Consider the following 16,514-nt stretch of genomic DNA (forward strand, 5'->3'; position numbering starts at 1 on the left):
TTCATATCCTCATCTATTTTTCTAATTGATATTTTAACTAGTTCCTACATTCAATACAGTCAAATATATGTTAAGTAGTATCTCTACACATTGGTAGATTAAATTTGTACATCAAATATTATTTTTAATGGTTTTAAAAAGATATAGTTCAAATGTTCATACTAGATTAATTTAGAACCATAGTCATGTCACGGAGATCTAGAGTCCGTTGTCATGTGGTAATTAAACATTTTTAAATATAACCACTTGTATATGGAGTCTTTACCAGATCTCAAATGCATATCCCTTTTCTCTGTCATACTGGTCATCTCCTATCAAAACGGCAAATTTTATACACAACCGTTCTTTATACACAATGGTTGAATGAAAAAATTGACATCCTTTTCACATGGAAATTTCACTTTGACAGTCATGGAAAGAGAGCCTGCACAACACTGATCAAAAATACTTTTTATTTGTAGATAATCCCATATCTTGAAACTCTATGTGCATAAATATCTCAAGTCTTCATGAAATCAGGACAACAAAAATGTTTTTCAAGTCCTTAATTTACCTGGCTATAGTAATCATAATATTATAAGCTCAATTAGTCAATTTATGTTATATGCTTTGTGTATTGTAAACATGCACACAATATTGCAGGTACGTGATATCAATAAATAATAACAAAGCCATCCATACTATAAAGGTCATTGGCAAAGCCTGTGAGAAAAATTTGAACGCATTGAGTGTAATCACACAACGTGCTCATGGTGAGCTTTTGTGATCGCTTTATGGCCGTCGTGAGCCGTCAACATTTGCAACATTAGATATAAGGGTAAGGTCACAGTGACTAGAATGCTTAGGCCTAGAATCACGAAACTGCAAAGGTACATTGATCATGACTGGCATATGACCCCTATTGATGTTCAGGTCATTAGGTCAAATGTCAAGGTCACAGTGAGTCAAAACAGTTTAATGATTTCCGGATGATAACTCAAGAATGCTTACATCTAGGATCATGAAACTTCATGGATACATTGATCATGACTTGCAAATTACTCCTATTGATGTTTAGGTCACTAGGTCAAAGGTCAAGGTCAAAGTGACTCAAAACATTAAAATAGTATCCGGATGACAACACAAAAATGCTTACTCCTAGGACCATTAAACTTCATAGGTACATTGATCATGACTGGTACATAACCCTTATTGATTTTCAGATCACTTGGTCAAAGGTCAAGGTCACAGAGACTGATAACAGTAAAAAGGTTTCCTGATGATAACTCAAAAATAGTAAGGCCTAGGGATCATGAAACTTCATAAGTAAATTGATAATGACTGGCAGATGATCTCTATTGATTTTCAGGTCACTAGGTCAAAGGTCAAGGTCACAGTGACAAAAAATATATTAACAAAATGGCTACCACTACAACTGACAGCCCATATGGGGGGCATGCATGTTTTACTAACAGTCCTTGTTAGTCTTATGTTGGTAAATGTTTATCTCGGTCAATTCTAGGTTAAGTTTGAAAGTAGGTCATATGTGGTCCAAACTAGGTCTACCAACCAAATCACAGAAAAGGTTAGTGAACACTCCAGAGGTCACATTTTCTTCCAGATCTTTATGAAAATTGGACAGAATGTTATCTCGATGAAATAAAGTTTGCGTTTGAAAGTTTGTAGATTGTCAAAAACTAGGTCATTAGTTCAAAATATAGAAAACTTCCTTTACCTTTCTACAGGTCACATTATCTTCCTGATTTTCATGAAAAATGCTTACAATGTCCATTTTAATCAAATCAAAAGCTGAATGTGCAAGTTGGTCATGTGCAAGCTAAAGCTAGGTTACAACTTAGCCAAATCGTACACAAGTTTTTGACACTATAGAAGGAGTTTTGGGTGAGCGATACAGGGCTATCTTGTTTTAGAACAGCCTGTAGAAACGGAAGGTATTGTATTTGTTTCAAAAGTAACATTTTATTGTTATTGGAAGTCACTGAGCAATTATATGATGTCATAGTTTTGGTTATTTTGCTCACTTGTTATTAATTGACAAGGTGAGCTTTTGTTATCACTCTTTGTCTGTTGTATTTTATCTAAAGTTTATTGTGAACACATAAGATATCATTTTACAATGTTTAAATGTGGTTGTCACCTCTTTGCCAGATTCTTATGAAACTAGTCACCTCTATGTCATTTTATATCAAAAAATTTGGCACAAGGTCATATATTATATATAATATAATATAAGAACGAAAACGATTGCACCACAACCATTAACTATTGACCTGCGGATAAATGACAAGCAATAAAAATTACACAATTGCGGTGATGTAGACAAACTTAAATGGATGCTTATTTATTTAATGCTTTCCGGTGATTTATACAGAAATATCAGTGAAATAAACTGGTATTTCACTGTTTTAAACAGTGAAAAATAACAGTGAAAATATCGATATTTTTTGCTGTTTTTCTGGAAAAATCGATATTCCACCGAATCCAACAAATATCCTCTATATATCCATCCTCTTCAAAAGCATCGTCAAACCAGTACTTTCAGTACTTTCATTTTGAATTTAATAATGGTAGCGCAACTAAATTGTTGTAGCGAGCGTAATACCGTCCAGAAGATATGGTAGTGGCCATTTAGATGGTAATATCTTAAAACCTGTACATAAATCTGGCAGCAAAAGCGTTGGGTGTCCCCAAAACCACTTTATTTGACAAGCTAGCCTGGCGGATGTCGGATACACCGACACGTATTGACAGAAAATTAAACGGTCTTGACCCGTTCCGTAAAGGTAACGCTCGCTGGTTTCATATGCTCTCTTGACCAAAGATGAACGTCTTAATGAAGGTCGATATATCATTAAAAGTGTTGGTCGTGATACCCCGTTTTAAAGGTGACTTTTCACGTTTGGGTAAATTGACAAAATTTGAAAAAAGTTGTTTCAGAATCGCAAATAATTTGGAGAAATCTGCTGGCGTCGTTATATTCTTTGAAACTACGAGGATTGCTTATATAAAGTATTAAATACATCTGGCATATCATTCGGAAGAATGTCCGAGTGATCTTAGTGGGAGACTTTTTACTCCAGGACTCCAGGGGTCAGTGGTTCGAGCCCAGTTGAGGATTTCTTTTTTTTAAATTGTATTCTTGTTGTTGTTTTTTACAAGAGAGTTTTATGACCGTTTTTAAATATATCAATATAAAGCATGAAATGACAAACTTCAATACATGCCACAATCTGTGAAAAGGCCCCTTTAATCTAAGTGTCAAAACATATTAATCAAAGTGTCAAAACAGATAAACAAAGACTTCTCTTACACACGGTGACAAATAATTATGTTGGGCTAGGCATTTCTAAAGGTCTAATATATAAATATAAGATAAAACAAACAACTTCATAAACATAAATTATGAATTTTATTGCAAATGTGTATGTTCTAATTTCTACAATTTATTGGTTCTGATATTGCCGTATTCTTATGCAATATGCATAAAAAATATGACTAAATATTCATAGCCTGCAAGCTGATAAACACGCATTTTGTAATATACATAGATTTTGCCAAACAAGTTTTATAAAATTGCTTGCATGGACGCACTGCTTCTTTCTATTTCTATGCATTTCCAGCATCTGGAGGGAATTTTAAACACAGCGCTGACCAAAGTTTTATTCCAGTTTTATCTTGTACTTTGTTATGTTTTGCATGGAAGCTTTCTGTTCAGGCATTTTTTATCTCTTCCCTCACAAAGACTTGTTAAACGTTAGAAAGGATTGCTAAAAATATTTCTAGGCAGGCATATTTGTTTTCACATGTATACCCTGTAATCCAGTCTGAAAAAAGTTGAAGGTTTAGCTTGCCTACTAAATAACCGATTCAAATCACTAAGGCTTTCTAAGGCTTTCTCAAATAGTATTAAAGTTATGTTTAATCATCGAAATTTTAATAATGCGTTTAAGTATTTTAGGATAAACATGTAATGTTTTAAAATAATTTCTGAACATGTTGTTTTAAAATAATTTTTGAACATAAGTGTTAAAAATATTCCAAAACGTTGTGATATCTTATGTTTCCGTTTTCCTAAATAATTATGTAAATTGGTTGGTTTGAGCATAGCATACATGTATTTTTCGAACGTAAACAGGGCTTTAACTTAAAACAGCATTAAGTCGAAGTACCTGAAAGCTTATCTTTTTGTCATCGGATAATTTAAGTTCAATTCATATAAAGAAATTAGTCAATAACAATGATTTAGTTAACAAAAACGTCCATACCGCAATAGGACATCACCAACTGTTGTTTAAACTGTTGTAAACTTAAAAATCCAACTGCTTTGTTGAAATAGTTTATTAATGTTTCGTCATATTTATACTGAAATAACTTGACATAAAAATAAAACCTTATCTTAAACAAATGCTTTCTTTTAAAATCACATGTGTAAACACATATGTTGGGAAAATTGTCAACAATCTAGTTCATAATGAGATCTGATAATTCATACTTAGACAGATAGCTTTACTATAATGAATTTTCATATAAATTTCCATAATAAGGTTGCATTTACCTCAATGTGCATTGTTATGTTTGGTTTTATTCATTCGGACTTGCTGAAAGAAAAAAAAAGTATCAATTAAAAGTTTTGTGTTTTCATTTAATTATAATAAGGGCTTGTTGCACCAAGATGATCAAAGTTTTAGCTACTGATAATTTCTTTTATGCATTTCTTTTGTTAACCAGGTTTTCCGAAGGAAACAACTGGTTATTAGATTGGCGATGTCGGCGGGCGGGAGGGCTGGCGGGCGGAACATGCTTGTCCGGGCCATAACTTTGTCGTTCATTGTCAGATTTTAAAATCATTTGGCGCATTTGTTAACCATCATTAGACGGTGTGTCGCGCGAAAGAATAACGTCGATATCTCCAAGGTCAAGGTCACAATTTGAGTTTGAAGGTAAAAAATGGCCATAAATGAGCTTGTCCGGGCCATAACTTTGTCGTTCATTGTCAGTTTTTAAAATTATTTGTCACATGTGTTCACCGTTATTAGACGGTGTGTTGCGCGAAAGAATATCGTCGATATCTCCGAGGTCAAGGTCACAATTTGAGTTTGAAGGTCAAGGATGGCCATAAATGAGCTTGTCCGGGCCATAACTTTGTCGTTCATTGACAGATTTTAAAATCATTTGGCACATTTGTTCACCATCATTAGACTGTGTGTCGCGCAAAAGAATTACGTCGATATCTCCAAGGTCAAGGTCACAATTTGAATTTGAAGGTCAAAAATGGCCATAAATGAGCTTGTCCGGGCCATAACTTTGTGATTCATTGTGAGATTTTAAAATCATTTTGCACATTTGTTCACCATCATTAGACGGTGTGTGGCACGAAAGAATAACGTCGAAATCTCCAAGATCAAGGTCACAATTTGAGTTTGAAGGTCAAAAATGGCCATATATGAGCTTGTCTGGGCCATTACTATGTCATTCATTGTGAGATTTAAAAATCATTCGGCACATTTGTTCACCATTATTGGACGGTGTGTCACGCGAAAGAATTACGTCAATATCTCCAAGGTCAAGGTCGCCACAACTAAAAATAGATTGATTTTGCTCTAGCGTTTATTTAGGATAGAAATGTAACGTTTCAAAGTAAAGGCACTTTCTAATCATATACGTTAACAAAGTTCCAAAACTTGTGATTTATCTACTATATTTTATTAACGTTTTCGTGAATGTAAAATTATGTACCATGATGGATTTCAGCTTAGCATACAAGTATTCGTCACATGAAAAGGAGCCTGTACTATGGGTTTGCCCTTAAATCAGCATCAAGTCGAAGTACCTGAAAGCTTTTTTTATCCCACTTTTACAGCGAATTCGGTTGATTAAAGCCCCTTTGATTAAATTTCATCTATAATCAACGGCAAGGCTATAATCAATGGCACGAAATGACGTCATCAACTGCCGAACCGGGACTACTTTTTCCCACGCACCTCGTCACCTGTATTTGCCAAGTGCATCAATAATAAAAACACTCAAAAGTTTGTCAATCTTAATGACCTTAAAACATTTTTATTAAAACCTCTAGTATTAGGTAAATTTAACACTATGCAAATAGGTTCTGTTGTTGTAGCTCCCCTTTGAAGAAGTCAGTTCGAGTTGCTCCCCTTTGACCGTAGAAATCAATCATCTGGACCAAGAAATCCTGTGTTGATTTACAAGCTGTACTCGGATATGTGTCCATCTGATTTTTCTTCAAAGCATCTTTCCAACCTGGCAATACGCACAAATGACACTGCATCCCAGTGGTTCTTGCGTCAACAATAGGGTGTCAACAAGCTAGGTCAGATGCTGAAGGCCATGGCAAAAGACGCCGGCTTTCTCAAGCACAAGAGAATAACGAACCACTCAGTTCGCAATTTCCTGGTCAAAAAACTTCGAAATGCAAACATTCCACCCACTGAAACCATGGCCATAACAGGGCAAAAAATGTCCAGTCCATAACCAATTATTCCAACATATCTGTTGAACAGCAGCAAAAGTGTTCATTCTTGCTCAGTCCAGTAAATGTAACAATCCAACAGATTCCTCTTGTTCACCTTCATGCACCGAAACTATGGCCGAAATGCAGCCTAGACAACCACTGTCTACCGTCGAACAAGTTGATCTTGATGTTCGCCCCACCCAGTCACTTCACCAGCAAATGTCTTTCTCTAGTTCGAACAACTTTGCCTCACAATTCTTTGGTGCCACTTTCAACATTCAAAATGTATATAATTAGCTTAAATCCAAGTAATCTTTGTTATTTCGTCACGAAATAACCAATATTATAACAAAGAAGCAAATATTGTGCACCTCGTGATCGACTTGATGGTTTGTTATCGAAAGTGAATTGTGTGTGGTCTTAGGCTACGTTGTAAACAAATGTAGTTCCTTGTATATAACAACTTAATGTCATATTGATATCATAAAACTTTAAGATTTGCAATTCAATATGATTAAAATTGTAATTAATGACCCTCGACACTTTGTTACAGAACGATATTCTGATTTAAAAAAAGATTATTTGATCAGCGGTTATTTTTTGAACGCGGAGTAATACACTCGCCTTGGTTACACTACAGTCATTATCAAAGTACGACAAACACTCATGAAAACTTATTTTGTTTAAATAAAAAAAGTTTACTGAATAAAAAGTGGGATAAATAGAATAATAGGTCAGTGTTGATTATAGATCAGGTTTATCATGCTCGGTACGAAAACGAAAAAGCATTCGCCAAGGCTCGTGCTTTTTGTTTTCTAAGCCTCGCATGATAAACCTGATCTATAATCAACACTAACCTATTATTCTCTATATTTTTGTCGTCGGATAATTTAAGTTTAATTAATATAAATAACTATTAGCACATCCACATTTAAACAGATGTGAAATTTAAAAGCAATATGTCAAGTAAAACTAGTTTATTATCTTTTAATGTTTAGTCATATTAATACTGAAATAACATTGCATAATATAAAATCATTTTCTTAAACAAATGCTTTCTCTCATAATCACATGTGTAATTACACATGTTGGGAAAATAGAATTGTCAACAATCTAGTTTATAATTAGATCTGATTGTTCATTCTTAGACAGATAGCTTTATTATTATGTATTTGTACATACATGTCCAGAATAAGTTTGCAGTTTCCACAGTGTGCAATGTTATGTTTGGTTTAATTCATTCGGACTTGCTGGAAGAAAAAAAAGTATAAATATTAAGTTTTCTGTTGTTATTTTATTATACAAAGCGCTTGTTGCAGCAATGTGATCAACTATTTAGCTGCTGCTTATTTCTGTGATGCCTTTATTTGGTTTTCAACTAATGAAGTATCATGTTGAAGATTATGAATGCATTTGCGTTATGGTGTCAAATTCAAATATCTTGATATAACATTTAACGATATATAATAAATGTAGATGTTATGATGTATTTTGTATAAAAAGAGAAAAAGAACATCAACATATGTACGCATATTGTAAATTGACTTGATTCACTACTTATGTAAGTTTGATAAATATAAAACTCATAACATTGTAACTCTCATTTGTACGAAATACTGATTTTGATATCGTTTGATTCATATATAGTATATATATACAGTGTACGCCTGACTACACATATATGTTAGTCAAATTAACACGCAAGTAGGAATATATACATTGTACCATAATAGAAAAACTATTTGGCTAGCATGTACAAACTGAGTTTTATGTCCCCCACTATATGTCTCTAACAATAGTAGTGGGGGACATATTGTTTTTGCCCTGTCTGTTGGTTGGTCTGTTGGTTGGTCTGTTGGTTGGTTGGTTTGCGCCAACTTTAACATTTGTAATAAATTGTGCAAAATTGAAGATAGCAATTTGATATTTGGCATGCATATGTATCTCATAGAGCTGCACATTGTGAGTGGTGAAAGGTCAAGGTCATCCTTCAAGGTCAAAGGTCAAATATATTGGTCAAAATCGCTCATTTAATGTTCACTTTTGCAGTATTTCAATATTCAAGATAGCAACTTGATATTTGGCATGCGTTTGTATCTCATGGAGCAGCACATTTTTAGTGGTGAAAGGTCAAGGTCAAGGTCATCCTTCAAGGTCAGAGGTCAAAATTATGTGAACAAAATCGCTCATTTTATGGGTACTTTTGCAATAATGAAGATAGCAACTTGATATTTGGCATGCATGTGTATCTCATGGAGCTGTACATTTTGAGTGGTGAAAGGTCAAGGTCAAGGTCATCCTTCAAGGTCAGATGTCAAATATATGTGGCCCAAATCGCTTATAGTATGAATACAATTGCAATATTGAAGATAGCAACTTGATATTTGGCATGCATGTGTAGCTCATGGAGCTGCACATTTTGAGTGGTGAAAGGTCAAGGTCATCCTTCAAGGTCAATTATATGGGTCAAAATTGCTCATGTAATGTCACTTCTGCAATATTGAAGCTAGCAATTTTATATTTGAAATGCATGTGTATGTCATAGAGCTATACATTTTGAGTGGTGAAGGGTCAAGGTCAAGGTCATCCTTCAAGGTCAAACGTCATATAGGGAGACATTGTGTTTCACAAACACAACTTGTTTCTATATGTATGTATTTCCAGCATTAAGGAGAATTTTAAACAAAGCGCTTTTTAAAACATATTCCTGGGGTTGCATAATTTTTTTACACGTCTATATCCTGTAATCCATTCAGGACCATGCTTTATGTTCAGCATGTCTATTACGTTTCCTCAATATGCGTTCATTATATAGGGCTTGTTGCAGCAAAGTGATCAACGTTTTAGCTGCTGCTTATTTCTATGATGCATTTATTTGGTTTTCTACAAAAGCAGTATAATGTTGAAGAATATGAATGCATTCGCGTTATGGTGTCAAATTAAAATATCTTGATATAACATTTAACGATATATAATAAATTTACATGTTATTATGTTTTTTGTATAACAACAGAAAACAAACATCAATATATATATGAATATTGTAAATTGACTTGATTCACTTCTTCTGTGTTCTTGATCAATATAATCCTCATAACATTGTAACGCTCATTTGTATGTTATACTGATTCTGATATTGCCTCATTCATTTGTAATATATATACAGCTTACGCCTGAATACACATATATGTTAGTCAAATTAACACGCATGTAGGAATATATACATTGTACCATAAAAGTTTAACTATTTGGCTTGTATGTACAAACTGATTCTTTTTATTTGTGTGTATTTCCAGCAATAAGGAGAATTTTAAACAAATCGCTTTTTTTAACATATTCCTGTGGTTAAATCAATTTTGTTTACACGTCTATACCCTTTAATCCATTCAGGACCACGCTTTATGTTCAGCATTTCTATTACGTTTTCTCAGTATGCGTTCATTATTTAAGAGAAAAACTCTAATTGCTCCAGCGTTTATTTAGGATAGGAATGTAATGTTTTAAAGTACATGCAATTTCTCATTAAGTACGTTAACAAAAATACAAAACTTTTGATATGTTTCAAATTGGTTAAATTCATTAGGACTTGCTGGGAGAAAAAAAAGTATGAATACAAAGTTTTTTGTTGTCATTTTATTATTTTACGCGCTTGTTGCAGCAATGTGATCAACGTTTTAGCTGCTGCTTTTTTCTATGAACATTTATTTGGTTTTCTACTTAAGCAGTATTATATCGAAAAGTATGAACGCATTTGCGTTTTGGTGTCAAATTAAAATATATTGATAAAGCATTAATTTTAACGACATATAATAAATGTCGATGTTATGGTGTATTTTGTATATAAACAGAACCAAACATCAACATATTCGTGCATATTGTAAATTGATTTGATTCAATACGTATGTGTTCTCTATAAATATTTACTTCATTACATTGTAAATCTCATTTTTACGAAAAACTGATTCGGGTATCGCCTTATTCTTATATAATATATATACAGTGTACGCCTGAATACACATATATGTAAGTCAAATAAAACGCATGTAAGAATATATACATCTTACCATAATAGATTAATTATTGCGCTTGCATGTTCAAACTGATTCCTTCTTTGTGTGTGTATTTCCAGCATTAAGGAAAATTTTAAACAAAGCGCTTTTTAAAAACATATTCCTGGGGTCACATAATTTATGTTTACACGTCTACCCTGTTATCCACTAAGGACCATGCTTTATGTTCAACATGTCTATTACGTTTCCTCAATATGCGTTTATTATATAAGATAAAAACTCTAGTTGCTCCAGCATTTATTTAGGATAGAAATGTAATATTTTAAAGTACATGCAATTTCCGATCATGTTCGTTAACAAAAATAAAAAAAAAGTGATATATCTACTATATTTTATAAACCGTTTCGTGAATTTAAAATTATGTACCATGATATATTTCAGCATAGCATACAAGTATTTGTCCAACAAAAAGGAGTCTGCACTATGGGTATGCCCTTAAATCAGCATTAAGTCGAAGTGCAAGAAAGCTTTTATTTTTGTTGTCGGATCATTTAAGTTCAATTTATATTAATAAGTTAGTGTATAACAATGGATAAGGCAACATAAATGTTCATACATTCAATAGCACATCACTATTTAAACAGATGTGAAATTTAAAAGCCAACTGCAAAGTATAACTAGTTTATTATCTTTTAATGCTTAGTCATATTAATACTGAAATAACATTGCGAACAATTGAAAAGATTTCTTAAACAAATGCTTTCTCTCATAATCACATGTGTAAACACAGATGTTTGGTAAATAGCATTGTCAACAATCTAGTTCATTATTATATCTGATTATTCATTCTTAGACAGATAGCTTTAGTATTATGTATTTATATATACATTTTCAGAATTAGGTTGCATTTTCCGCAATGTTATGTTTTGTTTAATTCATTCAGACTTGCTGGAAGAAAAAAAGTATGAATGTAAAGTTTGTGTTGTAATTTTATTATATAAATGGCTTGTTGCAGCAATGTGATCAACGTTTTAGCTGCTGCTTATTTCTATTATGCATTTATTTGGTTTTCTACGAAACAGTATTATGTCGAACAATATGAACGCATTCGCGTTATGGTGTCAAATTAAATATCTTGATATACCATTTAACGGTATATAATAAATGTAGATGTTATGATGTAATTTGTATAAAAACAGAAAAAAACATCAGCATATGTACGCATATTGTAAATTGACTTGATTCACTACTTATGTGTTCTTGATAAATGTAATCCTCATAACATTGTAACTTTCATTTGTCCGAAATACTGATACTGATATCGCCTTATTCCTATGTAGTATACATACATCGTACGCTTGAATACACATATATGGTAGTGAAATTTACACGCGCGTAGGAATATATACATTTTAGCATAATAGTATAACTATTTGGATTGCATGTACAAACTGATTCTTTTTATCTGTGTGTCTGTCCAGCATTAAGGAGAACTTTAAACCAAAGCGCTTTTTAAAACACATCCTGGGGTTGCATAATTTGTGTCTACACGTCTATACCCTGTAATCCATTCAGGACCATGCTTTATGTTCAGCATGTTTATTACGTTTCCTCAACATACATTCATTATATAAGAGAAAAACTATAGTTGCCCCAGCGTTTATTTAGGATATAAATGATATGTTTTAAAGTACATGCAATTTATTATCATGTACGTTAACAAAATTTCAAAACTTGATATATATATACTATATTTAGTTAACGTGTTTGTGAATGTTAAAGTATGTACCATGATGGATTTCAGCATAGCATACAAGTATTTGTCCAACAAAAAGGTGTCTGCACTATGGGTATGCCCTTAAATCAGCATAAAGTCGAAGTTCCTGAAAGCTTTTGTTTTTGTCGTCGGATATTTTAAGTTCAATTTATATAAATAAATTCGTCTAAAACTGAATTTGGTAACACAAATGTGTACACATTTAATACCACATTGCAATTTAAACATATGCGAAATTTAAAAGCCAACTGCTTAGTAAAACTAGTTTATTATTTTTTAATGTTAAATCATATGAATACTGAAATAAAATTGCATAAAAAATAAATCCTTTCCTTAAACAAATGCTTTCTCTCATAATCACATGTGTAAACACAGATGTTTGGTAAATAGCATTGTCAACAATCTAGTTCATAATTAGATCTGATTATTCATTCTTAGACAAATTGCTGTACATATTGTTATGCATTTATGAATACATTTCCAGAATTAGGTTGCATTTTCCACATTGTGCTATGTTATATTTGGTTTTATTCATTCTGACATGCTGAAAGAAAAAAGTATCAGTAAAAAAGTGTTGTGCTGTCATTTCATTATATAAAGGTCTTGCTGGTGCAATGTGATCGATGTTTTAGCTTCTGATAATTTATTTAATACATTTATTTTGTTTTCTACTAAAACAGCATTATGTCGAAGTATACGAATGAATTCTCCTTTTGGTGTAAAATTTAATATCTTAATATAAACTTTAACGATATATATATATATATATATATATATATATATATATATATATATATATATATATATATATATATATATATATATATATATATATATATATATATATATAAATGCAGATTTTATGATGTATTTGTTTTATAAAAATAGAAAAAAATAAACATATTCACACATATTGTAAATTGAGTTGATTCACTACTTATATGTTTCGATAAATATTAACCTCTTAGCATTGTAACTATCATTTGTATGAAATACTGATTCTGATATCGCTTTACTCTTATGTAATATACATATACAGTGTACGCCTGCATTCACATATATGGTAGTCAAATAAAATACGCATGTATGAATATATACAGTTTACCATAATACTTTAATTATTCCGCTTGCATGTACACGCGGATTATTTCTATGTGGGTGTATTTTAAGCATTAGCGGGATTTTAAATAAAGCGTGTTTTACAACATATTCGTGGGGTTTCATAATTTTTGTTTACACGTTTATATAAATACGCGGTGATCCATTCAGGGCCATGTTTTATGTTCAGCATGCTTATAACGTTTTCTCAATATGCGTTCATTATATAAGAGTAAAACTGTAATTGCTCAAGCGTTTATTTTGGATAGAAATGTATTTTTTTTAAGTACATGTAATTTCTGATCATGCACGTTAACAAACTTCCAAAAGTTGTGATGTCTTTTATATATGTTATTACCGTTTTTTTGAATGTATATTTATGTACCATGACGGACATCAGCATAGCATACACGTATGTGTCCAACGAAAAGGAGCCTGTACTATGGGAATCCCCTTAAATCTGCATTTAGTCGAAGAATCTGAAAATTTTTAGTGTTTGACGTATCAATAATGCAAGGTCAATTTATATATAAACATACACATATAACGACGATTTTTTGCAACAACACCGAACACACTTTAAATAGCATTTCAGCATTTTAAGATAAGTAAAATTAAAAATCCGATTACAAATCCGTTTTTTATTTCAATGTTTCGTTAAATGCAAACAAAAATAACTTTGCAAGCATTTTTTTATACAAATAATTTCTCTTACAATCATATTAGTAAACACAGATGTTGAGAAAACACCATTGCCAACAACCTAGTTCAAAATTAGATCTGATAAGTCATACTCAGACAGATAACTTTCTTTTTGTTTTCCCTCGTGTACAGTGTTAGGTTTGGTTTTATTCATACGGATTTGCTTGAGGAAAAAAAGTATCATTACAAAAATGTGTACTGACAATATATTATCGGAATCACGTGTTTCAGCAATGTGATCAAAGTTTTAGAGTTTGCTAATTGCATTGATGCACTTTAGTGGGTTTCTCTTAAACCAGTATTTGGTCGAAGTATATGAACGCATACGCTTAATAACGTCAAAAATCTCTTGATGTAAAATTTAACGATATTGTGATTAAAGTATATTTTGATTTAAGGGGTTGCGTTTTGAAACAGACAAAACACATGAAAATGTGTACGAATAATTTAAATGAACTTTATACAATACTTATGTGTTTACCATTGTTATAAATTCGCTTCCATGGACGCACTTCTTCTTTCGATTTATATGCATTTTAAGTATTGGGAGGGAATTTTAAATACAGCGCTGATAAAAGTTTTGCTACATTTTTGTCTTGCATTTTGTCATGTTTGCATCGTAGCTTTTTGTTAAGGCAATTGGTCTCTTACCTCTAAAATACTAGCTCCTACGTTATACGGATTGCTGTTCTAAAGATATTTCTAGGGTCACATCAGTTTGGGTAACACGTGTTTGTTGATGAATAATTATGTGATAAAAACAATATCTCACACAATTTTGCAGCAACACAATTACCTTATAATACACATTCATTTAATTTAAAGAAGGCACACGTCACAGAGAACTTTTACATTGCACGTTTAGTAACAATGTTTCGTGGTCTCATGTAAATCCTGACCGGAATGCGCAGATGCGAAGAAAAGTCCGGACTTCACTGAACAGTTTTACATCCTATACGCTAAGACGCGTCGATGTTGCCAATGTTCAGTGTGATTTCTTCCTAATCAGCATATGAAATATTCGACGCTATTTATTCGGGTCTCCTGGCGTGTGGGTATGTCAAACATACGGAACAACCGTTTCGAAATGTTTTATACCACAACGCATTTTGATTTATGCAAGGCGATTGTGTACATGAACGAAACTATTTGTATAGATCCGTGATTTACTTCCACATGCAACTCTAATGGAGTTGGAGCGCATGTATTTGTATATGCGAGCGTGCTCGAGTTGTCCAAGTCATGATATCTACTTCACGTCTTATGTAAACAAATGTTTGACTCATCTATAAAAGGACGGTCACGTGAGCCGGAACTTAATAATAAAAGTGAACACATTATAAAGTTTGCATAGCCTAGATCGTGAAATGACGAATGGGTGCTCGTAATTTTGCTGTTAAGTACACGACGTAAATCAAGGGCGCCACCTCTTTTTGGCGATGCATTAATCAATGAGCCAATGTTATTTCTGTGGTGGCGCTTAGGACCGGCTGTTTCGAAATTTCTCGGATAATAATTCATGGTGTGTAGGTTATATATGTGTTGTTAAGCATATTTCGCTTTTTTGTTATCGGACAATATATAGTGCAATGCAGTGAAGATTAATTTATCCACAAATTTACATACACATACAACCACAACCCATTTGGAAACTTAAGGACCTTTATAAGTTGTGACTTGGTGGAGTTTTTGAAAGCAAATCGATGCATTTTACCTGTGTGACGAGAACATTTCCGCCCGATTTATTCGCGAAAGACACCAAACGATTGCGTTCAAAATGTACTAGTTGCTGTATGCACAGTCACATTGACATCTTGCAGATCTATTTGATAATTTTGTATTTTTCCAAAAAAGATGGAGCTCATGACAAGGATGTGGAGCTAACGATATGAGGTGGCGCCTATGCACGATATAAGAATTATCACATAGCTTACTCTTATTCCTTTTTCATATATCTTTTATTTCTCAGCGTAAATACTTACACCAAAATCTAAACAGAACATATACACATTCTATAACAATAAACAAGATGTAAATATATAAGTTACTTACTCAATTAATATGTCAATCACCTGAAAAAACATATTGTACGATATAAATAAAAAATATGTACTATTCAATTTATCCAATAACTAAATTCACAACATTCTCAAAATAAGTTTTCTACAACAAATGTGTTTATACAAAAACAAAATTCACTAAGCAATCAAAAGATGTTACTTTTGCTTGAAACGATTAGTTTTGTCCCCTATTACAAATGCTTAATTCAACAAAAAGGCACAGGTAAATGAATCTTAAATTTAGGCAAACATATGTGATATGTTCCTACATATATCTGCAAAAAGTAGGATAGCTTTGACTTTAATCGTTACCTTTTTGTGTATTATACTCCGGCTTCTTTCCAGTTTTGTTATTCAATAAACTAACTCTCCAAAATCTCTATACATGTTTTTCA

The sequence above is a fragment of the Dreissena polymorpha genome, chromosome 6 (genome assembly GCF_020536995.1).
Source record: "Dreissena polymorpha isolate Duluth1 chromosome 6, UMN_Dpol_1.0, whole genome shotgun sequence".
NCBI classification, from domain to species: domain Eukaryota; kingdom Metazoa; phylum Mollusca; class Bivalvia; order Myida; family Dreissenidae; genus Dreissena; species Dreissena polymorpha.